This window comes from Lissotriton helveticus, chromosome 10 (genome assembly GCF_964261635.1).
Source record: "Lissotriton helveticus chromosome 10, aLisHel1.1, whole genome shotgun sequence".
NCBI lineage: Eukaryota > Metazoa > Chordata > Amphibia > Caudata > Salamandridae > Lissotriton > Lissotriton helveticus.
This window is the reverse complement of record NC_136071.1, coordinates 569,856,918-569,882,754: the sequence shown is the minus strand read 5'-3', so window position 1 is coordinate 569,882,754 and position 25,837 is coordinate 569,856,918.

Here is a 25,837-nt window from a genome sequence, read left to right as displayed (position 1 = left end):
GGTGCAATGAGCAAGGGCATCATGCACTGGGACAGGAACAGACTAAAACGGTGTTGGATCTAGCCCTGATCTTTTGACTGGGTGAGAGTATTCTGCTTAATTCAGAGACTCTGTCCCTCACCACCCCTTGTTGTAAATATTTTTGTCCACCCTAAGCGTGGAAGGGTATACTCAGACATGAGTCCCTTGCTCATTGCACCATCAGTATTCAAGCAAGCCGGGCCGAAGACGGCTGTAATGCCAGAAACCGGTCCCCGGAAGCTTGTTTCCTTCCCAGTGTAAGAATTGGCTTTTGTAGTTTGGTTTGCCCTGTTCCCATCATGCACTGGGACAGGAACAGACTAATTTGCATACAGTCAGGTTCTGAAACTGGGATGGTGCAATGAGCTAAAAAACGGTGTTGGATCTAGCCCTGATCTTTTGACTGGGTGAGAGTATTCTGCTTAATTCAGAGACTCTGTCCCTCACCACCCCTTGTTGTAAATATAAAAAAATTTAAGCACGGGACGTAGTCCACGCAGGATGCCAAAACAACAGGCCGCCGTACGTTTAGTATGGCAGACGAAGGCAAGAGTTGGATCGAGCCAAACCCCAAGGTTTTTTAGCTCAGAGACCGGGGTTGGCGTGGGCCCAGATCCCTTGGCCACCACCTATCTCCCCAGAGTTCCGTTTGTTTGCCAAAGATCATAACCTCGGTCTTACTTGCGTTCAGCTGGAGACAGTTGGACGTCATCCAGCCGGCGACCTCCCGCAGCCCTTGTTGGAATCTGGGGGCGTCCACGTCCGCATCCCCGCTGATCGTGACCGCTAGCTGGGTGTCATCGGCGTATGACACCATGGTCATACCCCACTGCCTGACTACCTCAGCCAGCGGTCTCACGTATAGATTGAATAATGTGGGGCTCAGCGAGGAGCCCTGGGGAACCCCCAGATCCAAAGGGTGGAATTTGGACTGATAAGGCGGGACGGCCACGCTGAAAGAACGGTTGGCAAGGAAGGAACGGAACCACTGGAGAGCAAGGCCGGTAACGCCAGCCTCCTCCAGACGACGCAGAAGGATAAGGTGGGATACGGTGTCAAAGGCGGCGCTCAAATCTAATAGCACCAGCACCGCCGTTTGACCCGCATCTAGCACGGAGCGTAAGTGCTCTACCATGTACAGAAGGGCAGTCTCCGTGCTATGCCCAGCACGAAATCCATTCTGCGTTCTGTCTAGGATGTTGGCCTGAAGAAGATGGTCCGAGAGGACAGAGTTGACATGCGCCTCAGCAACTTTAGCAGGCCACGGAAGAAGTGAAATTGGACGGTAATTCTCGGGCTTGCTACCGTCCAAAGATAGCTTCTTAAGAATAGGCATGACCACTGCCTGTTTCCACTTCAGTGGAACTACGCCAGATGTAAATGACGTATTGATCAGAGAGCAAACCGGCGAGATACCGTGCGAAGCTAGATCTTTAAACAAAGCTGGCCGTAACGGATCAGCCGGTGACCCTGACTTCACCTGTTGAGCCCGTTTACTAAGGCTTTCTGATGTTAAGCTCGGGAAGGAATGTAACATATCCGAGACCAAAGGCTTAGGAGGTCTGTCAGTGGAAGGTACAGCCGAGGGAAAAGCTCTGTAGATGGCATGGACCTTTTCCAAAAAGAAGTCCGCCAGGGTTTCACAGTGTGCAGTGGAGCTCTGGTAGGTCGCAGTCACCTTTTTAGCGGTAAGATCTTTCAACACCTTAAAAATAGTTTTGGAGGGGTTAGTACTGGTACAAAATTGCAAGGCGTAAAAGGCCGCGCGGGTTCTGCAAACTGCCCGATGGTAAAGTTTCACAGTGGCCATATACAAAACTTTTTTGTCGCTGTTATAAGTTTTGCGCCATTCCCGCTCTGCACGCCTACAGGTGCTTTTAAGTACCCGCAGCGAATCATCGTACCACGGGCTGGGATCCCTTGCCCCGCATTTACACAAAACTGTTGGAATAAGGGAGTCAAGCGCCCTGGTAACCCACTCACAGAAGCGATCATAGCCCAGATCCGCCGACTCAATTAAACCTAGCGGGTCGGTAGACAAAAGATGGAAAAAATCGTCAAGTTTCAATTTATTCCAACGCCGTCTAGGAATAGAGCGCACCGTTGGTTTGGGTTGCGGCTCAGGCAAGTGGCACTGGATACATACCAAATAATGATCGGTCCAGGCCAGCGGTGTTGGGATGGAGATACTAACTTCCGCTAGGTTGGTGAAAAAAGGATCTAGGGTGTGACCACCTACATGAGTAGACTGCGACACCAGCTGAACCAGCTGGAGAGCCTCAAGATCTGCAACCGAGCTAGACACAGCTGGACTAGACAAGTTGTCATAATGGAGGTTCAGGTCGCAGAGAATAGAAAAATTGGAGCAACCTGCAGCCAACGTGCTAATGGCATCTGGAAGGGCCATCCTAAAGGCCACTTCACTCCCTGGAGGGCGATAAATCAATAGGCCCGAGAAGGCAAAGTTAGGCGTAATGGTGATCTTAAACATAGCGCTTTCGCAGCTAGAGATTTTTTGCCCTTGCCATACGCACGGATAGCAAGACTTGACCGTAAGCGCTATCCCCCCACCTCTAGAGGCTCGGTTGAGAGTATACACCGAGTACTCAGGCGGGAAGGCCAGGTTAACAACGGCCGTATCGGCGTCTTGCAGCCAGGTCTCCGTCAGACAAAAAAACGTCCGGCGACTCCTTACCTACAAGATCGAGAATGTCTTGATGATGTTTGACCATCGACCTAACGTTTAAGTTCCAAATACTAAAAGATGGACTTGGGCTGACAGCCACATTGGCAACCTCATTGCATCCCCTTATCAGGGGGGCGGGGAGTTCGAACATCCCGCATGCACATGAGAAAGGGCCGCACAGCGGACCGACCCGCGCTACCTCACAGGTCACATGCAGCTGGCCAATGGCCAGCAGCCTGTCCCTGGTATAACACAACATTCTGTACCTCGATGAGTCCAGCGGTCAAGGCCAGGGTCCAGCCACGTCCAGCGCGGACGGGCGCAGACGGGCAGGACTCTGGCTCTTGATCCACTTAAACATCAGGTCCAGGTCCCTTTGGTTCTGCCCTCCCTGGTCCTACTAGCCCTGTTGCTGGTCCTGCTTATTCTGATCCATATAATCCTCCCCATGTGATCCCTGGTCCTAATGGGACTAGTACTCCTACTCCTTACCTGTCTAGTTCTCTGGGTCCTCCTCCAACATATCATGATACTCTGGGCCCTGGTCATCCTGCACATTGTCATTTTTGACTAACTTGTCTACTTGGTCTTGCTCCTCCTTGTTCAGGTCATTCTGTTCTTAGCTATAACCATTTAGCTTGGTCATCATGGCTTCTGTCATCCTGGACTTCCATGTCCTAGTCCTCCTTTTCCTTCTTGTATTGCTTCTGCTTGCCCTGGTGTACCAGCTGCTAATACTCCTCTGACTCTGTCATTATAGCTTTATTTTCCTTTTGTTTGTTGTCACACTGGCCCTCCTTGCCGTATTCCTCTTAGCTCTTTCTCTATTGACTGGCTATCTCTTCTTGATGCTTCAAGTCCTGTTTTTCTATTCTTCCTCATTCTCACTTTGGTTTGCCTAGAAATGACCCTTGCCAATTTGACTTATTCCTTCTGATCCTTCTTACCCTACTCATCTAATTCCTAGTACATCAGTTCCAGGACCTGCTGGTCTTCTATGCCTACCTAGACTCTTGTGCCCTGACCCTCTTACTGACCCTCTTAGGCCTTCCCCTCTTAAGTCTTGTCTTCCTGGTTTCAATCACCTTTTTCCTCCTGGCCATGTGCCTTGTCCTCTTGGCCTTTCCGGAACTTCACCCAATGAATGGTCTGGGCCCTCTTAGTCCTGATTGTCTTAGTTTGGGTCCTTCTGAGCCTTATTATTTTGGACATTGTTCTCCTTGACATCCAGGTCCAGTCTGCTTGGTCTTCATTACTGTGGCTGTTCTGGTCCTCCTGGTCTTCCTGAACCTAATCCTGCTACCCCCAGGTCCTGGTCGTTCTGCTCCACTTGGTTCTCTCCTATGGTCATGGTCCACCTGGCACTCCTAGGCCTGTTCCTAGATCTGTCTAATCCTCCTTGCTCCGGTCCTGGTCTTCTTGGCTCTGGTATGGCTGGTATCTAGCAAAGCCCCACTCATCTGCCTTGATTATTCTGCACCCCTGGTCCTGCTCTGGTCCTGATCTTCCTCCTTTTACACAAATTCACCATGGTCTTCTTTATCTGCTATTCCTGGGCCTGGCTATCATGTTGTTCATCTCCCTGTTCATTCTGTTCCTAGCCCTGTGGCCTGGAACTCCAGGCTGTGATCACCATAGTCCTAATCCTCCATTTCCCCCTCACGCTGGTCCTCCTGAACCTGGTACGCAAGGTCCTGATACTCTTTGCCCTGATCTTCCTGGTTTCCTTAGTCCTTTGTTTCCTGGTCCTCTTAAAACCTTATCTTACGATTCTTTCTGCCTGTGTCCCCACTCTTAATTACCTGCACTCCTGGTCTAGACCATAATATTCTTGTTTTTCAAAGTCCTTCTTGAGATTCTGTCCCCATCGTCCTTGATCATTTTGGTTCCTTTACTGATAGTTTGGTTTCTCCTGGGCATAATTCTCTTGGACTTGACCCACCTGCCATCTTAGTCTTGGTTTCCTCGGTTCTGGCCGTCCTAGTCTTTCCTAATTTGGTTCTTATCATAAACATTGCCTTTTAGACATCATAGACCTTCTTGGTTTCACAAGTCTTGCCCAATTTGGATTTGCTCCTTTCTGGTCCTCTTGGTTATGGTGATCTTGTTCTGGTTCTCCTCACAGTCAATTTACAAGCCCTGGTACCGTAGTTTATGGTCCATTCTGCTTCCTTTGTCCTGGCACTGCTATTCTTTGTCTTCCAGGTTTTTTTTTTATTCTCCTGCATGTGTCCCTTGTGCTTTTAGTCCCACTGGTGTTGCAACCAATAATCCAGGTCCTCCTAATCGAGGTTCTACTTGTTTGGGTCCTCCTGAGCCCGGTCAGTTTGGTTCTGGTCCTCTTGGCTGCCACTGGTCTCACCTTGATCCTGCTACGTTTAAAAACGTCTCTGTACCACTTGGTATTCCAATCCTTGATGCCCTAGGTCTGGATCTTCAGGACCATCTTAGCCCTATTTCCACTCTTCATGGTCATGATACTTTTAGTTTACCTAGCCCTCTTGCTCAGGTCTTCAGGGTGCCCATACTTTTACCTCAGTTTTCATAGTCCATGTCCTACTTATAATAATATTCTGGGCATACTGCCCACTGCACTCCAGGTCCTGATCTTCATTTTCCTCTCCAATCTAGTCCTGATCCTCCTGGCCCTCGTACTCCTTGTATGGTTTTGCATTAACTTGTCCTGTCAGAGATCATACTAGACCTTCCAAGTTCTGATGTTGCTTGAGCTCTGGTTTATGTCACTCTAAGAATTGGCCCTGTAGGTCCTGCACCTGGTTTGTCTGAGCATCATTCCCATGTACCCCTGTCCCTAGTCCTTTGGTTCCTGGATCCCCTGTAATACAGGCTCTACCCAGGTCCTCTTAATCCTCCTAATCCTAATTCTCAAACATCAACCCTCCTGGTCCTGCTGTCTTGATGTATCTAGTACTCTTGTTTATCTGTTCCTAATCCTTCTGACTCTGGTCCCCGTGGTGCATGTGGCCCTGATCTTAGTTCTAGTACTGCTTTGTCTGGTCCTCATGTATTGGATTTTCTGGTGCTCATCCTACCTGCCAGGGTTTCCCTAGCCCTCCCAGTCCCCTGGTCCTCATGATCCATCCTAGTCCTACTAGTTCTCGGGTTTGCCCATTCCGCTGTGTACTTGTTAATTGGAACCTGCCCCCCTATCATGATCCTCCTAATAATGGTCCAGCTGGGTCTAGTCTACCACATTCCTCTGGTACTGGTTCTCCTGATTCCCATTTTGTGGCCACTCTGGTTGATGTAGTCCTTGTCACCCTGATTTGGCATCCCCCTGAGTCTGACCCTCATGGACCTTCTGATCCTTTATGCCTCCCTAGTCATTCTAATCTAGGACCTCCAGGTCAAGCTAGCCAAGGTCCTTTCTGGTCCTGGTCTTCCTGAAACTGGTCCATTTGCTTCTGGCCCTCCTAGATATGGTCAATGTGGTCTTCGCACGCCTGTATCTTCTTGTCCTTACTTCCTTTGGTCCCCTGGTACTGGTCGTCTTTGGTCTGTCTATCGGGGTCTGCTACTCCTGGCCCTTGTTTCTCTTGTCCAAATCCGCCCTCTCAGGCCCTCATACCCCTCCTCATTGTTATGTTCCAGGGCCCCCTGGTTTCACTTGTACTGGTCCTTGCAGCTCTGGACCTTCTGTTATATGTTATGTTATGTTATATGGGATTTGTAGCGCGTACAATTACTCTTGAGTGTCCTAACCCTCCTGGTGGCCCACCTCTGGCCTTTATTCTCCTACTTGTTATCATCCTCCTCCTAACAGTCCTACTCCTTCCTTAACGAGAACCCCTCCACAATGAATTTAGTCAGGTTCAGCATTCAGTCCTAAAACACAGATTTCGATTTTTGAGACCGCACTGTCAAGAATAGAGATGAAGACTCTGGTTATCATGTTAAAAATCAAAACTACTATTCCCAAGCTACATTGTGCAGGTGTACTTGTCACCTGCGTTCACTTCCCCATTACACTGAAACCTCCATTACTGCGTCTCACTCAATTTACCTCCTGCAAGTGCCCCAACGCATTGTGCCCCCAAGCACCAATTATCTACTGCACCTGTTCCTCACTCTGCGGCCCAGATACCACCTATCTGGCTGAATACTCTGTTTGCTGCTGCTAACCCAACAACAGCTGTGTTGTCGGGTTTTAAATATTAATCCAACACAAGCCTCCTTCAAAGAAGCCGAAAGCTAGCACAAGGCCTTACAAACGAAGCCCCCAGTCGTCCTAAAAAATCATCATAAGAAGGACAAGGAACATTAAAAAAGCAATGTATTCTATTGAGTGAATAAACCATATATGTAAAATGCATTAAAACTATATATGATAAATTCTGATAAATTCAAATGGCAGTTACATATTGATAAAATGGCCCTAAATCACAAACGGGTAGTAGGAGTATTAGGGAGGGAACATCGCGCGTCCACCACTAGGCCCATTGCTCCTGCTCTGGAAATTTATGCTGCTAAAGCTGTAGGCTGTGCACTATATGGAGCAGAACTCTGGGCCTTTGGATGTGTGGATGTGCTAGTCACTTCAGAAAACAAGTTCTTTAGGGAGCTTCTCTCACTCCCGAGGGGCACCCCAACTAATCCACTTTTGAGTGATCTGGGTCGCCGCTCAATTAAGGACCTAGTCACTCTGCATCCTCTCTTATATTGGGCCCGGTTATGGCGTACTCCAGAGCTTTCCAGGTATGCCGAGGGCAGAAGAGAGGTCATGAATCTCCAAGGATCCCACAAGATCGGATGGTTAACTAATATAAGGAAGCTTCTCTTGGCCACTGGCCTTCTTACTGCTTGGGAGTCTGGGGCAGTGTTATCAAAGGTAGAAACCAAGAGAGCCTTCTGGGCATGGGTTGACAACCAAGAGCAGAGGGACCCAAACCAAGGCAGGCTGACTGAGGTATTTCGTCAACACAAGCATACACCTCGCCTGGAGCCCTATCTGGACTTTATCACAAAGCCGAGAGACAGGACTCTTTTTATCCAGTTCAGGATGGGTACCCTTCCTCTTCGTGATCGTACCAGCAAATGGAAGCCCCCGCACCAAACACACGCGGATTGTCCAAACTGCGCAGGTGTCATTGAAAATATCCCTCACCTTTTCTTCGTCTGCCCAGCCTACACAAAACCCAGATTGAAATGGCTTAAACCTGTGTGCCTGCAGCTTGAAACTAGGGACCACTCTGTTGTACTTAGAATACTTAAGGCTGATCCTAGTACAACCCTAGCCTGTGGGGTGGCTAAATTCTTAAGCTGGGAATGGTTGATCAGACGAAAGGCTTTATAAAGAATTTGTATAATTAACTGTTTTTAAACACTTGCAAAGCTGTTAAAGTTTAATACATTTTTTATCTACCCACTGTAAAAAAGTTTTTTAGACGAAATGTTCTTTTAATGTATTTATTATGAACAGTGTTTTTAATTTGCAAATCTGCTTTTATGATATCAAATATCGAAATAATTCTTTGTTGACTTGAATTAAAACTATACTCATTGTTCTTTGCATACAGCCAAATACTCCAAAATTGCAGCACAAAATATCTGTGAGCCATATCCTGAAGCTCCTGCAATAGAAGGTTGATTTGCACATTTCTTATCTGAATATGAAAATTACAAATGTTATTTTACAAGTTTTTGTTCCATCTGTAAACAATTTAGCTCAATTAGTGCATTTACCTTTGTACAAACTATTGTACATTTGTATATGCACTTACATTCAAATGCCTCACACACGTTGCATTCCCATTACAAGAAGGCCACCACGCTATCATTGCTTGTTGTCCCCTTTTTCTTCACGGCTGGTAAATAAAGAACCCCTTTGCACTATTTATTTGGAGGCTAGAAAAAAATGTACATTATCCCTTCCATTTAACCTGTGGCCAGCTGAAGAGCAGAGATTATGTACTATTTGGCAGGCAGCCGGGTAAATTACAACTTTCTTCTTTTAATGCCTACCTATTTGTTTAAGTTTAATGTTATTAGAGGACTCTGATCTCGAGAATAATTGACCCTTTTATACCTTAAGCAAAGATAACGATTTTGGCTCTATTTATAAATCTCTACATAAAATGTGTTTTGGGCCGTAGATGTATTTTTTCTTTTTAACAGAATAATAACTTGGGGACATAAACGTGTCTCCATACTATATATCATGTCCTTTTGAGTAAGCAAATCAATGAACGTTATGATAAAATATGAAATAGACTTCATACTTCAGTAGATTTGATCAATTCCTTGAGTAAGCGAAAGCACATTCTGTTCTCCAAACTTACTTTCTGGCAATCCATTTACAGTGCGATCTTAATGTTTGTGAAGTTTTTAGACTCTGCTACCATATGGGCATTTTTCTGTGGCAGCTGTCATGCAAAATGCAAAAATTCAGATGAGAATAAAACTCCATTCAATTAACATTTTAATTGTTGGAAGTATAACAGCATCTCCTAAGATAGCTCAGTTTTGATTTACTGACCAGATATTTTAACTACTTTACGATTGGCTGCAAAATATCTATGGACAATAGAACAGAATGCCTTTATTTTTGAGTGACAGCTGGAAAATGTTGCATATACATTTTTAAATAAACATTGTAGTAGCAAAATAGTTTGAACAAATCGCATTGCAAATTTAATAAAAGAAAGAGTACAAATGAAACTCTTCTTAAAATTTAGCATATTATTGTATGAAAGGACTTTAGTTCATGGTGGTTTCATGATGATTTTTCTTGTTGGCTTTGCTGTCACTGGGAGGCTATGCGCTATGACAGAACTAACCAGTGCCACAGTGCATGTACTCTTCCCATAAACCTGTACTACATAAGTAGTAAAACTCAGTTGGCTTATTTTAGTTTCTAGTAAGGCCATGGTAGGTTGGAGCAGGAATTGCACCAGAGCCATCAAAGGGTCAAATATGGGCAACAGTGTGTATTCACACCACCCACATATATGATTAAAATGAATGGCTCCAGAGAATTCCATTGTGACTTGGTTAGGCTGTAAGATGAAACCCCTGCAGCAGCACAGAGAGAGGAAATATGCTTTGCCATGAAGAAAACCCACCTTTATACTTTAGTTAAGTCACCCCTAAGAGTGTAATGTAAGCTCACAGGGCTACGTGCTTAATATATAAAAGCGGGGGGAAACATCCTTTACAACGCAACTTTTACCACGCAGTGCCTTTACGACGCAACTTTTACAACGCAAACCATTACAACGCATTGCGCTGGGGGGCGCTCTAGGATAGGGAATACGTTTAATTTACTGTCCAACACCTTCCCTGATGTCCACGGGGACTAGAGTTGGAATAGTAAATTAAACTTCACTATCCAGCGCCCCAAAGCACTATGCGTTGTAATGGTATACGTTGTAAATACCGCGTTGTAAAGGTATGCGATGTAAAAGTATGCGTTGTAACGTCATACATCCAAAAGCGGGACATAGTAAGGCCTCGATTATAAGTGCCTCAGTACATTCCCAAACCTGTGGAATTGCCTACTTGCATGGGTGCCGGAATTATAAGTCACATTTTTACTCCAATACCTTTTGCAGCTCAAAGCGCCTGAGGTTTACCAGTTGAAAAAGTCTCATTGAATACCAGAACAGGCAGATTTTAGTGCAATGAGCATCAAAGTCTTTATGTTCAGCCCATTTTACAGTGTAACTCATTTACTTTATTTATTACATCCAATAAGAAATGCTCTTAAGTGAACCGTTATTTTTGAGGTGCGATGAATGACCCTCAAAAACAAAAACACTATAAGCAAGTCCTAAATGTTAAAGGGAAGGAAGTGTGTTCCTCCAGTGAAAGGTTGCCAAAAGATGTTTATCACTGTGTACAGTTCAGATTGTGAATAAAAGAGATTTCCGCAACCCAGCTTGGGAAAATGGTGGAAATATATCTCAACATTATGTTTACACTACTTACCAGAAGTCATATTCATGAAAAAAGTAGATTTTGGAGTGCGGTGGAAAAATAACTTTTAAGAACCACTGCCAAAGCCAATAGATCTCATGCTTTAAATGCAAGTGCAGAGCAATTGGATTTACCAATGTTTTTTTTTGATTTAGCATAGTTTATTGTCCAAACTATTTCATGTATGGATAAAAGTGAGAATGTTTTGGAATTGGTATTATCAAAGTATAAAAAAAGTTCCACAAATGTGAGCGCATTGATAGCCATCTTGGAATGATTTCTATTTTAATATAACAAAAGCGAGCTCAGGGGAGAGGAGAGTTGATGGTAGGAGCAAATGGGCACCAGATAGCAGCGTACGAATACCAGCCCGTCAAGATAAAGATAAATATACAAATAAGATAAAAAAAAGAATTGGGTCAGATGGGGAAAGAGCTAAAAAAACAGTGCACTCCCATGGAGTTTTGATAGGCAAAAAAAAATGATCACCTCACATGAGCAGCGGAAGAATGCAAGTCATTCAATCACAACCATGGTAAAGCAGAAATGCCTAGTGGTGTGACACATACACCGATAGTGAGGAAAGCCATTGAATAAGTGCAGTGTACTGAGAAAGAAACAAAAGTCACCCAGTCATGAAAAATGGGGTGCCCCACAGCCCAATCTACATATATAGTGTGGTAAGTGGATTTTCAAATATACTCTTGGCAGCTGCAGCCTACATGCATATGTACGGAAGGTGCTGCTGCTGCCCATAGTATACCATCTGCTTATCACATGCCTGTAAGTGGTGTACAAACTTCAAAATACAAGTAATATATAAGCATGCAAAGTATAATTAGCCATCCATACTAATATTATAAAGAGAGAGCCCAAACCTTTGAGGCGGGTAATCTCAGTAAGCACAGCACCTATCACAACACCCAATACAGCTTGGAAAGGGCAGTTGCAGCAGAAGGACATAGGCTATGCAGACGGCCACCATATTTATGAATTTTTTTATTTTTTTTGCAGAGTTTTATATAGCGCGAACTTGACCCAAACTGAATCAGGTATCAGAGTGCTTTACATAGCACCAGTTACGTTACATGAGGACACACATTCATTTTTGTTAGGCACGGGGAGATTAAGTGATTTGCCAAGAATCACAGGATGTTTGGCATCGTTACCAAGACTCGAACCCAGATCCCCAGGTCCGAGGTCGAGCGCCTTAGCCGTTAGGCCAACTCCTCTATACATTTAAAAGGTAAAAGAACCGTGCCAGCAAAGTAGTCCCTTGTGGGCGTGTCTGCGTTGTGCTGTGGGCGGGGCTGGGAGCATGACTAACGCTGGGGGCATGTGGTACGGCCATCACATCGTGGGCTGTGGGCGTGTGCTGGGGTCGAGACAAACACTGGGGGCGTGACAAAAGCTGGAGGCGTGTGTCTGCCCTTCATGCCATGTGAGTCGTACATACAAGCGCCAATTACGTTGCTGCGCAGCATCAAGGGGCACCCTGGGGGCGTGACCCGCTGGGGGCATGACCCGCTGAGGGCGTGTGTCCGGCCTTAATGCCATGTGAACGCAATTGCGCCGCATCAAGGGGCACGCTGGGGGCGTGAGAAACGCTGGGGGCGTGTGCTACGTTCCGCCCTTCATGCCATGTGGGTCGTACATTAATCAGAAGATCGTCTGCTGTGGCCGTGTGCTGGGGGCATGACAAACGCGTTCACCTGGAGACCTGGTAAGTAACATTACTGCAGCATTTCCTGCGCGCTGTTACTGAACTCTCCCATTCAACGAAATTACACGCGACTGCTACCATCAACCAGGGCTCTAGCCGGGCTCAGGCGGCAGATCAGTACACTAATTACACGCGCCTGATAACATCAACCAGGGCTGCACTGGGCCTTCTCTGTCCCTATTCTAATGAAACAAAAAAGGTTGTCTACCGCGAGATTTTAAAATAAATTGCCCTTGCCAAATACACACATTACAAACATTCTATTTCATACCCGGACAACGTCGGGACGGGCTGCTAGTTATCTATAAAATTGTTTCCACTATAGGATGATGGCGTTTTGGTAAAAAAAATCTCGCTTCACTAAATAGTTAGTTTGACAGTGACCGTTGGGCCACTTCCGGGTATATGTGTTGGGCCCAAGATGGCGCACAAACTGTAGACCAAGAAACCATGGGCCTTATTTATGAGGCCTTGCAACAGTTTTGCGCTTCCGTTGTGTCACTTTTTGTGACACATCGGCGGCATAAAACATGCCTCCTGTTGCGCCCTATTTACAAAGTGACGCATCTTAGCAGATGCGTCACTATGTAAACCCCTGCGCTACATTATACCTGCGTCAGGTATAATGTATGCAGGGTGGGCGTTCCCACGTAAGTAAGCCTTGTAGCAGTGACGCAGCAAAATCTACCAGATTTCACTGCACCACTTCTAGGGTGCAAATGCGTCAATGTCTTACGCCTGCCTCACAGCAGGCGTAAGACTTTTATAGGCCCTAAGGACACATTGCTGGAGTTGCATCACTTTTGTGACACACTCCAGCAATGCGTCACTTTTGCTCTATACAGATACGTCAGAAATACTGACGTATCTGTAACTCCTTGCAACATGATGCATCATATAGTAAATATGACGCATCAATCATGTCGCAAGGAGGGCGCACTGAGAAGTGACGCATCGCTGCTTTCACGCAGCGATGCGTCGGCTTCTCATAAATGAGGCCTCATGTGTGCGGGCTGCGTATTTGTACAAGGCATATCTCTACATCGTGTTGCCTCATGCTCCTATGGATTCTATGGCTTAAATATTAATATATTTTCTTACACTACCAAAACGCACAAGGCATGAGAGTCACTGAAAACAGAAGTTATAAAATTACATTCATGTTCTCTGATCCACAGGATATGGTCACTGAACTTTGAGCAAACATGACAAGTAAGACAAATCAGTGTGTGCCCAGTAATATAAGAGCACAACTCTAATATTATACATTTATTTCCAAATGATCCTTGCAGGTGTGTACCTTAGCTGCAAAATAAATTGTTGTTTATACATGCACCGCTGAAGTAATACAATCATATGTATGTTTATATGTACTAAAGGATGGTCAAATACGGCTAGTGATGTAACCCTATGCATACCCAATAAAGTAAATTTACACCGTTTTCAAGGCAGAAACATGTTGACTGACGATTAACCTTCTGGAAATAACCAAACAATTTATTTGGACCATTTTCCTACACTATTTTTATCCATGTCCAAGTGATCAATCAATAAATATTTTTTGAAACACTTAAAGACATTTTTAACCATCACTATCACTGTATATTAACTCACTTCACGCCTATCTTTCACGAAACCCGCTCCGCAGTAGACCTGGCATTGAAGCACACTGGGGAGGCACTCGGCCTCTCCAGTGGGGCCCGATGATGAAGCATGTCACCAACCAGGTTGGTGAGTGAGGGCTTACTATACTGACCTGAGTGAGGTCAGCTCCATATCTTCATCACCCTCCTGCTCCATTTTGTCTTTTTGATTTATGTGCTCTTTCGAGACACTCTTTTCTTGTTTCAAAAATACCCAATAAAGTAGACAAGTAACACATTCAATCAATGACCACATAATGAGTTGGTGTGCTTACATGTGATGGAGTGGGGATCCTTGAATCTCAATCTCTTAGTAAAATCATCTAAGATAATCCCTTACTAGCCGTGTGGCCTTTGGTTGTCAACTCAAATGGTAAAGAAGTAGCTAACATTAGCAATATATGTCACTTAAAGTTGTACCAATGTGATTTCACAGAAATGACAGAGGATGTTGTCCAAACCCTAAGGGTTTTATTAGCAATTTAGTTCAGGTTACTAGTTAAATCAATCAGCAACATTGGAGCAAATATATGGTAAGAACATATATATTTATATGATCATGTAATCTGAATTTCTATATCATGAGGAAAAGGTTGCAAAATATGATGACATGAGCAAGCAAAATAGCAAATACACAGGTTCCATAAAGGGACTTCCCTATTCTAAAAAAGCATGACATGTTGCAAGGAGAATTCTAAGAGGAAGGTATCAGCATCATCTTAACCAAGTTTAATGTTCAGAGCAAAAGTTATGAGTCCTCTGATGTGCGGTTATACTGCGGCATTTGGGGATTTTCAGCATTAGGTTTAACAGTATTGCTGACAGGTTCCAGAGCTTTAGTGAGTCTGATATCATTACCTAATAAGTCCCTGACTTTGAGTTTCACAGTATCATTCAGGTGAAGGGGCAACACCTCTAATGTCATAAAGGAAAACAGTCCAACGACCATCTCTTTCTTGGCTAGTTTGAAATCACTGTCTTTTTCATGAGTCTGAAACTCAACACCATCATGTGCACAGTAGAGTGAGCATTTTAGTGGTTTATCTTGCATAAAAAAGTCACATCCTAGCAGGGTAACAGGTCTGGAATCACAAAGAACAAATTGATGATCTTCTTTAAAGGAACCTATCTTACTTGACACTTTCTCTGATATGGGGTGGGGGTTGGTAATCTGTGTGTTTGAAACAGCTACAACTTGGATCTGTTTTCTGACAGTTGTAGGCTGGGGACTTCCACTCTTCTTACAGTGGAACTTGTAGCACCTGTGCCGATCAAAAAGGACACTTTTGTGGCTATTCATTCACCTCACTTTTCTGAATGGGTCACTCTGGTATTTCCAAAGCTGCACCAAAAATTCAATCATCCTCCCCCTCAGGCACTGTCATTGTGAATGGTCAGTAGCATAAACATCTGATTCTTTAAAGACCAGGAACAGTTTGAATGAGGCTCCATTCTCGAAAGGATTCTGATTAGCTCTTGGAACCTGGTTCACACTGGACCTCGGGTTCCTCATATTCTGAAGGGGCCTTTGGAGCTTGGAAAACTTCCTCATCAAGGCTTGTGTCAAGTTAGGATTCTGAGGTCTCTTCATTTTGTATCTGCATGGAGTTAACATTTTACATTTGGTCATCACCAGACATTCAATTAGTGTTCAACCAAAACTCCAGGTTCCAGTGGTCCAACTTGTTACAGTAATGACATGAGTTAGATTGTTTCAACGTCTTCTCATCTATTACTGTACTGCAATCTATCGGAACACCACAACCCGTACTGTGTGGAACACTCTTTCCACCCTGCATCATCCGTCCTCCACCTTGATATCCAACACCTTGCATTCCTCCTCTATTTACCAAAGAGTGGCTATTCTGAAATCCCTTCTGTGCAAGCATAGAATGAGCTGACATGAACTTTTCCTTAACTTTCTTTTGTTCTATCTCATTTTAATCACTGCAATACTTTGCATATCGAAGTATTTCATCAAATGGTTTACTTGTCCAACACATCACATTCTTTTGAATATGCAGGAAAATATCCGGACACAACCTATGAGCAAACTCTGAAACAAAATTACTAATTTCCCCACTTTCTGGGTTATCAACGCAGCTACCACATGCCTAAACACATGCAATGCACCACTGTCATAATAGGCAAGTGCTGACTCCTTAGCCTCTTGGGTATTTTGATTGATCTTCAACCATCCAATCTCCTTTAATGGGACTTCAAGAAATGTATCCTGAGTTATCTGATTCCACTTTTCCATCATTATTGGAGGTGGCACATTCATCACAGCCACTCTTTGAGGTTCAGCATTTGGCCACATAATCGACACCTTAGATCCAGCCCACAGATCACTCGGATACACAATGTCGAAAAAGGTGTTCAAATCCTTTCACAAAACTTTTAAAATTTTCACAAATCAATTAACTTGGGTGTACCACAAGTTGGGATTTTCCTTCAATTTTTGGAACTGGTTATAAATGTAGCAAGATCCCCATGACTCCAAGGCACAAGCACACATCCCCCCCCCGTGCTTACCTTAAAGGGAAAGCCTTTGCCATAGCACCATCTGGGACTGTTGGGAGTATATTTGTTGTGACCCCAGCTTCCTTCCTTTTACTAAATGTTCTCGCTTTTTTTCAGCCCACCTGTATCGCAGTTTGTCCAGGCTATTCCACTTCTGTATACTGACAACTTGTTCCCTGATATGTGTCATCATCAGGGAAGTCTTCATATTCACATTTGTCTCCTTATCTACATATACTCTAAAGCTACTCTGTGGCCCATGGCTAAAGGTCAATGCTAAATTCATTTGCCATTTGGATCGATTCGTCATGGACTAGCACCGCACGATAAGCGATCTCTTTACTCAGATATATAAGCTCATTTTCCTGATAATTATCTATATATTTGACACAACACCTCAAGCATGACATGGATACATTTCGAAGGGCAACCCTAATTATACTCACTCCTCTCCCATTGTGTCCACCTTCAGAACTGCTGAAACACCACTGATCTTCCAAACTGAGCCATGGGTTTTAGGGGCATGGATTGGACTTGGGCAAACTCTAGATTTTTTCTAGGATATTGTACCTCCCTATACTTCAGTGACAAACCATCCTCCTCTACCACTTGATGAAGCCGGGATCCTTGAAACTCAGGGTCTCATTTATAAGGCCCCTTGCAGTACTTTTGAGCCACCAGAACATCACATTTTGACGTTCCGGTGACACAATGTGTAATGGCATATTTGCAAGGTTACGTGAAGCCATTTTATGTGGCTTTTTATGGCTTATAAGTATCTGCCCCTTTCATGCAGAACACTGCTTAAAAGGGGGGTTCCATGGGTGTTGTTGCGGGTGTTCCCACGCAACACCCATGGAATCTGAAGCGTTTCCAGATTTACAAGAAATCGTGAACCTGGGAATGGGTCACAATCTAACGCCACCCCAGGGGTGTTGTTAGGGAGGCGCAACGAGGAGAACAAATAGAAAGAGGAAATTGCCTGAATTGATTGGTTTTGTGCACAAAGGTGTCCCTTCCGACACAAAATCATTTAGCCCCGTAACACAAGCACCTTTGCGTCTTGAGGCAAGGGTGCCTACATTGGCATCCTTGCACCATGGCGCAAGGGGAAAAAAACAGGAATGCACCGTATATTATAGATACAATGCATTCAGGCCCTTTTCTTTTAACATAGGGCAGCACAGCAAGATTCCTTGTCCCATTGCCCTGCGCCAAAACCTCATAAATATAATCATCAAAGAGAATTCCCCACTGGTCACATTGATCTTTGCCTGTTTACTTGAAGCATAAAGAAGAGGCTAACATCAGCAATACATCTCAATTACAGTGGGACCAATGCGATTCTACAGAAATTGCACAGAGAATATGAGTTTCTGGCTCCTGGAGGCCTGGATGGGGGCCTCCGGGTTGGATTATGGTGAGTTACTCTTCAGCATGCAATCTTTATGTTGCTGTCCTGGCGTGCCACCACTCCGCCTCCATGACAGGCCCACCTCAGATTGACCTCCATTACTTCATTTGTTGACCAGTCCGAGTGCTGTGACTGTGACTCCTGTGGTGCCTCAAAACCCGTGGACATCTAGTTGCTGACATTGGCTGCCTCATTCCGTGGACTGCTGGCTGCTTGTTAGATGGCAGGGGCCCTGAATCCTAGTGCTCTATCCCAATTCTGGTGATCCCACCACCCCTATTTGCTAAGGCTGAACTAGCATAAGATACCTACCTGCCTGGTATTCTGTGATACCCCTGCACCAGTAAATTCAATTCACCTATCCTGCTAGAACCCTATTTGGCCACCCCCTGCCCTCACTACACACCTTTACACATCAGTCTTTACTGCCATGAGCTATGTAGCATGGGGTTCACAGACCCAGAGCAGAGAAAGCTGCCATTTGAGTGTACCAAAGACTCGGGTTGGTCAGAGGTCCCTGCTGAAATGGTTGGGAACACAGCGGGCCATTGACTCCAGAGCAACTGCTGCCACAGAAGCCCTTATGGCAGAGATACGATCTGGATCCCGCACCATGGAAGCATGCTTCGTTGCACTCATGGGAAGCCTCAGCAACATGGGGGACTTCTAGACATGCATCAGACCTGTCTAGATGGTGCTGAGGAGCACCTCTCCACATTGGAGGATGGTGCAGCTAAGATGGCTGTTTCGCCATCTGCAGCTAAGATGGCGAAACAGCTTGTCAAGCTAGAATGTTGCGTTAAATGGTTGCTATAAAAACAAAGACGTGAAGGCTAGAATATGCATAGTTGTCGCTGCGGAATCCGCAGAAACTGTCAGGATGGATCAAGTTGTGGAACGCTTTCCAATTGGAGCGTTTTGGCCATGGACATTTTACTGCTACCTTCATGGTGGAATGTGCCCATTGCTCTATTGGCCCATTCAAAAAAGGGTGATCTCACCTGCGCTCCTTTATGTTTAAATCAAATCTTATCTAGTATCCTGAGCAAATAAACCATTAATTACTAGTATATATAGTACAATTATAACACAAGAATGTAACCAAAACGTCCCTGGTCACAATTTTACACAATGTCCATTCCTCAAATCCTGGTTCAAAGCATCCACAATCATCCAAATTATATAGAAATGTCCAAAATTATGATCCACAGATTGTGCAGTAAATTTGTAGAGTTCTTCTTTATTCATAGGTTGTCTTGCGTGATGTGTCAAACTTCATTCAGTCAACAGGCAACACGTGTTTCGTCTGGCTACTCACATTAGCCAATGACTTCATCAGGGCTGTTTTACAAACATCAAATAAATAAAAATCAATAGTCCGTTTTTTTTCTCCCCAATTTTTCTAAAACAGGAAAAATAGGAAAAAAGAGAGTACAAAGATATCATATTACACCCCAGTGATTTAAGAGGAACAAAAGAAAAAAGAGAGAGAAAAGGTTCTCCACGACACCGAGGCCATAAGGTCACCTTTGTGCACACCTATTGGTCCCAGATGATTTAATTTTGACCATAATCACCATTCAATGCAAGTAGAAATAATCTCATAGAAGATATATCTCATCCTCCTGAGTGCAAAAAAAACGTCGTCCTCTTGTCTTCTAAATGACACAAATACATCAAATCAATAGTAGTTCCAACTTGACTACAAAACCCTCTCATACTGTCACCGCTACACTGTAAACGAGCTCTAGATTCAATTCTTATATCTAGATTAGAAAATAGTATATGTCTCCTATTATACACTTATTAACTCACCACCTCAATATATATTCATCACCTCCAAATATAGACGGTAGAAGTATATAGCGATACCTGGCTGCACGCAAATAGTAAGTTTCTGCAATAGATGAATTTCCAATATCAGTCTAATTTCTAAATATCTACAAGTATAACAATTGTTATCTAGTCGAGCTATTCATCTCCCTTACCAGTGTTTATTCATAATTCTTGAATCATATCTCAAAAATATTAGGTAATTTCGAGTCACTAATTCATCCGTATCTCCATGAAGAACCATAAACATATTATAACTAGCATTCTAAATCGACAGGTTGTATACCAATTAATTTAATAAAGCACTTGTTTATAAATATTGCTCACCTCAGGTCAAGTCTCTTACTGTTTGTGACCTTCGGGGTTAAGAAATATACAAAGAGAGCTTATCAGTTAACCCTCCATGAAAAGCATACAAAATCTTCCTAATAAAATTCCCCAAGACGTAACTCACCGACTGTCCTCGTAATATTCGTCAGGTCTGTCACAAGACCGCCATATAAGAAAAAGAGAGGAGAGAGAAATAAAAGCGCATATTATTATTCGCTCGATACAATATATTTTCTTGAATAAGTTTAGCTGGGTTAATGTTACTCACCAAAGAAGTAACATGTCGACGTCTTATTCTGGAACCGGCGTGCAGCACGGTCGCCATATTGCAATGTCTTTAAATACTATCAAACCATAAGCGCCATCTTGTAACATGCAAGAATTCCACAAAATTCTCAAATATCCATCAAATATTAATTCCTACTTGAATATAACACTCCCGATATATTCAATTAACAATCCGGTCTTTACAGAGCCCAAACTTCCAAATTAAATCCTCATAATTACTTCTAGATATATACACTGCTCATTAATTCAAAATATACCGCTATTACCTTCTCATTCGGTAATGGATAGTGTAATAATTCAACATAAAGATAATAACAAGTCCTAAGTAGAAAACATATCAGAATTCGCAAGATATATATATTTATAAAAACTAAGTCACTGTAGTCTCGAACCTCCGCACCATGGTATAAATAAATGGGCCCCCTGAACTCAATACTATCAGCGGTTCGCGGGTAGATGCGTATCTAATAGCCTATATAATATCAAAATCTTAATTTCAACAGCGAGATACAACGTTAAGTATGAAAAGATTAAATAACCTACCAAGTCTATTAGTGGTTACTTAAATAAAAAATTACAGGTCCTAGACAGACAATAAATCACAATGCAGAAGTTTTATGTCACTACAGTATCGAACCTATACTAGGCATATAAGTATCGGACCTTTAAGCTCAGTGCTATCGATTGCTCTGCTGAACGGATTCGTATGTATCAACCTAGGTAGTTTCGTATTTCATCATTTCAAAAAAGGAAATGCAATGAGAAGTATGAATCAGGTAGAATCAAGATTAGAATAACGAGTAAAAAAGAACAAGAAAATAGAGTGAAAAAATAGGCTATCAAATCAATGTCTAAATAGATCCTTGACACCAGACAGTAAGGAAAACATTAGCAAAGAGAGAAAGTACCCTTTATACTTAAATAGCCGTACTATCCCCTAGTATTATACAGTCATTAAATTGATAAAAACTTCATTTATATCAGTATTCATCAATAAACCGTACTTGTTAATCTCAAAGTACACATGTATATTCAATCTCATTTCTTGTTGTGGCTACAGACATCAAACAATATGGGCCCTAGAGATATCCTGTTACGTGACTGCTACAGAGAATCATTAACATCATAATATCATACATGGTACATCGTAGCTTTCCAATTGGAGCGTTTTGGCCATGGACACTTTACTGCTACCTTCATGGTGGAATGTGCCCATTGCTCTATTGGCCCACAACTCCCCCTGGACCCACTGCACCCTATAATTGCCAGTCTACTAAATTTCAGAGTTTGTGATACCACGTTCTGCCTAGCCTGTGAACATAGACATGCGCAATATCAGGGCTCTAACCTTTCCTATTTTTTCAGATTTCACCCTGATCGTTCAGGAAGCATGCAACAAATACACTGATCCCAAATCCACGCTCAGGCATCTGGGTCTGAAGTATGGCATGCTGTTACCAGCTCGGCTGTGCATTAACGTCAATGGCATGGCACAATTCTTTTACACCCCCATGGACGCCTCACTTTTTTAACAATCTGACAAGGACAAACTGCTGGCATTCCAGAATGCTCAGCACTGGACTTACATGCCACAAACAGTTCAGATCAATTTCCATCAGACTGCCTGACCTTCGAACTCACAGCTTTAACTGGTCATTAACGTCCTCAAAGGTGGCACTTCAACAGAAACTGATGCGTTTCCGCCAGGTTGCCCTGCTCCCAATTGTCCCACATACTTGCAGCATTGGTTGGTTTTATTCCTTAATCCTTACCCCATGATGTTTTTCCATCTGTCCACTTTCGGGACCAGTTGTCACAGCTATGCTCATCCCCTGTGGTGTACATTGTGTTGCTCATATCTCAGTATTGTTTGGGAACTTGTTACATAACACAACTGACCCCTGGGTCGAGATCACACTCATGATGCTGAACATCATGGGCATTAAACCCCTTAAAAGGTAAACAAGTATTTGCAATTTCTCACCCAACATGGTGTGAAAATCGCCTTTTTGCAGGATAAACGCCTCCCCCCAGCACATTACATACATTTGCATCATCCTGGGGCCCACATTGTTACTTTTCTACATATAGCACATATTCCTGTGAAGTCAGCATACTGATCCACTGGTCAGTTTCCTTTACCCCTAGACTTAGTTACACAGACAAGGGTGGCAGATATTTGGCAGTCACAGGAATCCTGGCAGGTCATAATGTTTTGTTACTTATGGGTAGATGCATCAACGTTTTTTTTTTGCGATTCCTTATTTGCGAAAAATAAGGAATCGCAAATAAGGAATCGCAAATGTCAATGCATCAATTTTTTCGCAATTTTCTTGCGATTCGGTAAAATTCGCAAATTTTACCGAATCGCAGTAAAATTGCGAATTCTTAATTGCGAATTCGCATTTTGCGATATCGCAAATTGCGATTTTACACACATGATGACTTTCATTAAATCAACTGCCTGAAAGCCAGTACAGCAATTAGGCACAGCTGCTCCCTTTTTTGAAGGTGAGGTTTGGCAGTTTGCTTTGTGAGCTTTCCCAGGAGGTTGCTGCTGCTGTGTGCGCCTGAGAAATCTTTTGAAAAATGGAAAATGAGAATCCTGTTGAAGAGGGGCCAGCCAGGACAAGGAAAATTAAGTTTTCTGATCAAGAGTTGGAAATTCTTATTGAGGAGGTGACTGCAAGACAGGAACAGCTTTTTGGTAAGCTGTCTCTGAAGGTTCCTGAAGCTGTAAAAAGAAACCTATGGATTTCCATACAAGCAAAGGTTAACGCAGTAGGAGTGGCACATCATGACATAAATAATTTACAAAAAAGATGGAATGACCTGCGCAGTCGTGCAAAAGAGAAGCTAGCAAACAGGATTAAATCTTCAAAGAAAACTGGAGGTGGAACACCCAGGGATAGACCCAACACCCCCCTGGAAGACATGGTGGAAGGCACACTGTTGACTGAGGCTGTAGTTGGAGTGATAGACATTGATACTTCTGAGATTCCAACTCCTTCTAAAGGTAAGTGAATTGTATATGCTTTTGATTGTCTGAATGGATCCTAGATATTGCAAGAGTCTTGTGAAAGTAGTTGGAATAACAGCATTGCGTTTCTGTTGTGTTTGATATCTTATCTGTGTGCCACCAACAACAGTTATTTAATGTTAGGAAACGGAAAGCAGTGCATTATGGGAGTTGTAGTTTTTTTTTTTTCAATATTTTTATTGAAGGGTTTTTCCCCCCTTTTTTTCCCCCCCCTAAGATGTGGACAGGGCACAATAACATTCATTATAATACAGCGCAGAATCATATATACATTAGGGAATTATACAAAGCATAAAAACATGTGTAATATCAAATCATTCATAGTTTTTCCAAAACAAATCATATATACAATAGATACATAAACTTCTATACACTACCTTCTCAATTTCCTCCCCCCCCTAGTAAATCAATAATCAATAATCAGGACCTTGTTTCCATCGCGTAAGGGGCTCCCATATTTGCAGACCAAGTTTCTTACCATTTCTCCCCCTCCTCGCGTAAATAGCTGATTCTAACTTTTGAATAGATAATATCTTCCCCAACCATTGATGATATGTAGGAGGGTTAGGATCCAACCATGCCGATGCAACTAATAGTCTAAGAATAGCCAGTGCTACAAATAGAAAATTTTCGTTGTTCACGTGTGTCTCAGGGTTGACTCCTAGTAACATTACAACTGGGTTTAATTCTATTGTAATTGCTAATGCACTCTGCAAAAATTTCTCAATATCCCGTTTTATACTATTTAAATGTGGACAGAGTGAGAAAATATGTATTAGGTCCGCCCCCGGGCTACCACATCTGAAACAGGTGGTTCCCGAGGTACCCCCCCATTGAGCAATTTTCCCAGGCGTATAATACAGATGAAATAGGGTCTTATAATGTTGAGCCTGTAATGATGATGAGCACAACAATTTTCTTCCCATCTCTAATGACTCTGAGAAGATATCACTATTTATATCCAAATCTTCAGACCACCTGTTGATCCATTTCTCCATGTCATCATTCTTTAATATTGTCATCTCAGAGTAGAATCTCTTTATGGTGCAATCCGAGCCTACTTCTATAATATCCATCAATATATTTCTATCGAACCCCAAAGGCCCTCCTTTCCTATTTATTAAACAGCTCCTTATTTGAAGATATTTAAAAAAGTGTTTTGTATCTAAGGTATATCGAGCCTGTAGCTCAACAAATTGTAAGATGCCTTGGGGTCCCTGAATATCTCCAATCTTTCTTATCCCCCGCCTCTCCCAATCTTGGAATACAGCTCCCGAAAAAACCATACTAGGGAGGGAAGGGTTGTTTTTGAACCTAGTGTAAAAATTATATTTCCCAATTCCTATCTTTTTAGATATTCCCTTCCAGACATTGTACGCAGCCATTAGGGTCTTAAACCGTGTTCTTTTGTAATAACTTTCCTCAGTGAATCTCCCAAAAATATTTTCCGCATTTTTACCTAAAACCAAACCATAGATTGCAAGTGATCCGACATTGTCCCAATCATCTACATCAGCCCCCCTACCAGTCCCAACATATTTTGGAATGCAACGGCCCAATAATACACTTTTAAATCTGGTAGAGACCAGCCCCCACGCTCCCGCGGCAGAGACATATATCTCAGTGCCCTGCGTGTTTTTCCTTTAGCCCAAATAAAGCGATTGATCATTTGTTCACATATCTTAAACCACTTGTTTTCAAATAAAAGTGGGATGGCCCTAAATATATACAAAAACTTTGGCAATATCATCATTTTAATAATATTGACCCGACCTACTAATGATAGGTGTAAATTTTCGTACCGGTCTAGGTCCTCTTTGTTTTGCTTATTATTGGAGCAATATTATTTTCTACCAAATTGTTTAGATCAGCTGATATTTTTATTCCAAGATAGGTCCCCGCCTGAACCACACGGTCATCCTCACACGTAGTCGCTGAGTTTTTAATAATCTGGGTCTTGGAGGCATTTAGGGCGTACCCCGATATCCGTCCAAATCTGCGGGCCTCTTCCTCTATATAAACAGTTGCCTCTGTGGGGTTTGGTGTTATCACCGCCACGTCATCAGCATAAGCCAATATCTTAAACGGTCCCAACAATGTTGGCAACGAAGTTATCTCTGGGCAAAGCTCTAGTTTACGAATCAATGGATCCATATATATGGCAAACAGTAGAGGGGAACATGGGTACCCCTGCCGTGTACCCCTTTTAATTAAGAATTGACCTGTAGTGCCCCCATTAACTCTTAAAGCCGCAGCCGGTTCTTTATATAGAGTTTGTAATGCTTTTATAAATCCGCCCCTGAGTCCAGCTCTTGCCAAAGCGTACCACAAATAGTCCCAGGAGACCCGGTCAAACGCTTTTTCAGCGTCCAGCAGCATTACTGCCATCGGGTCTCCTGTG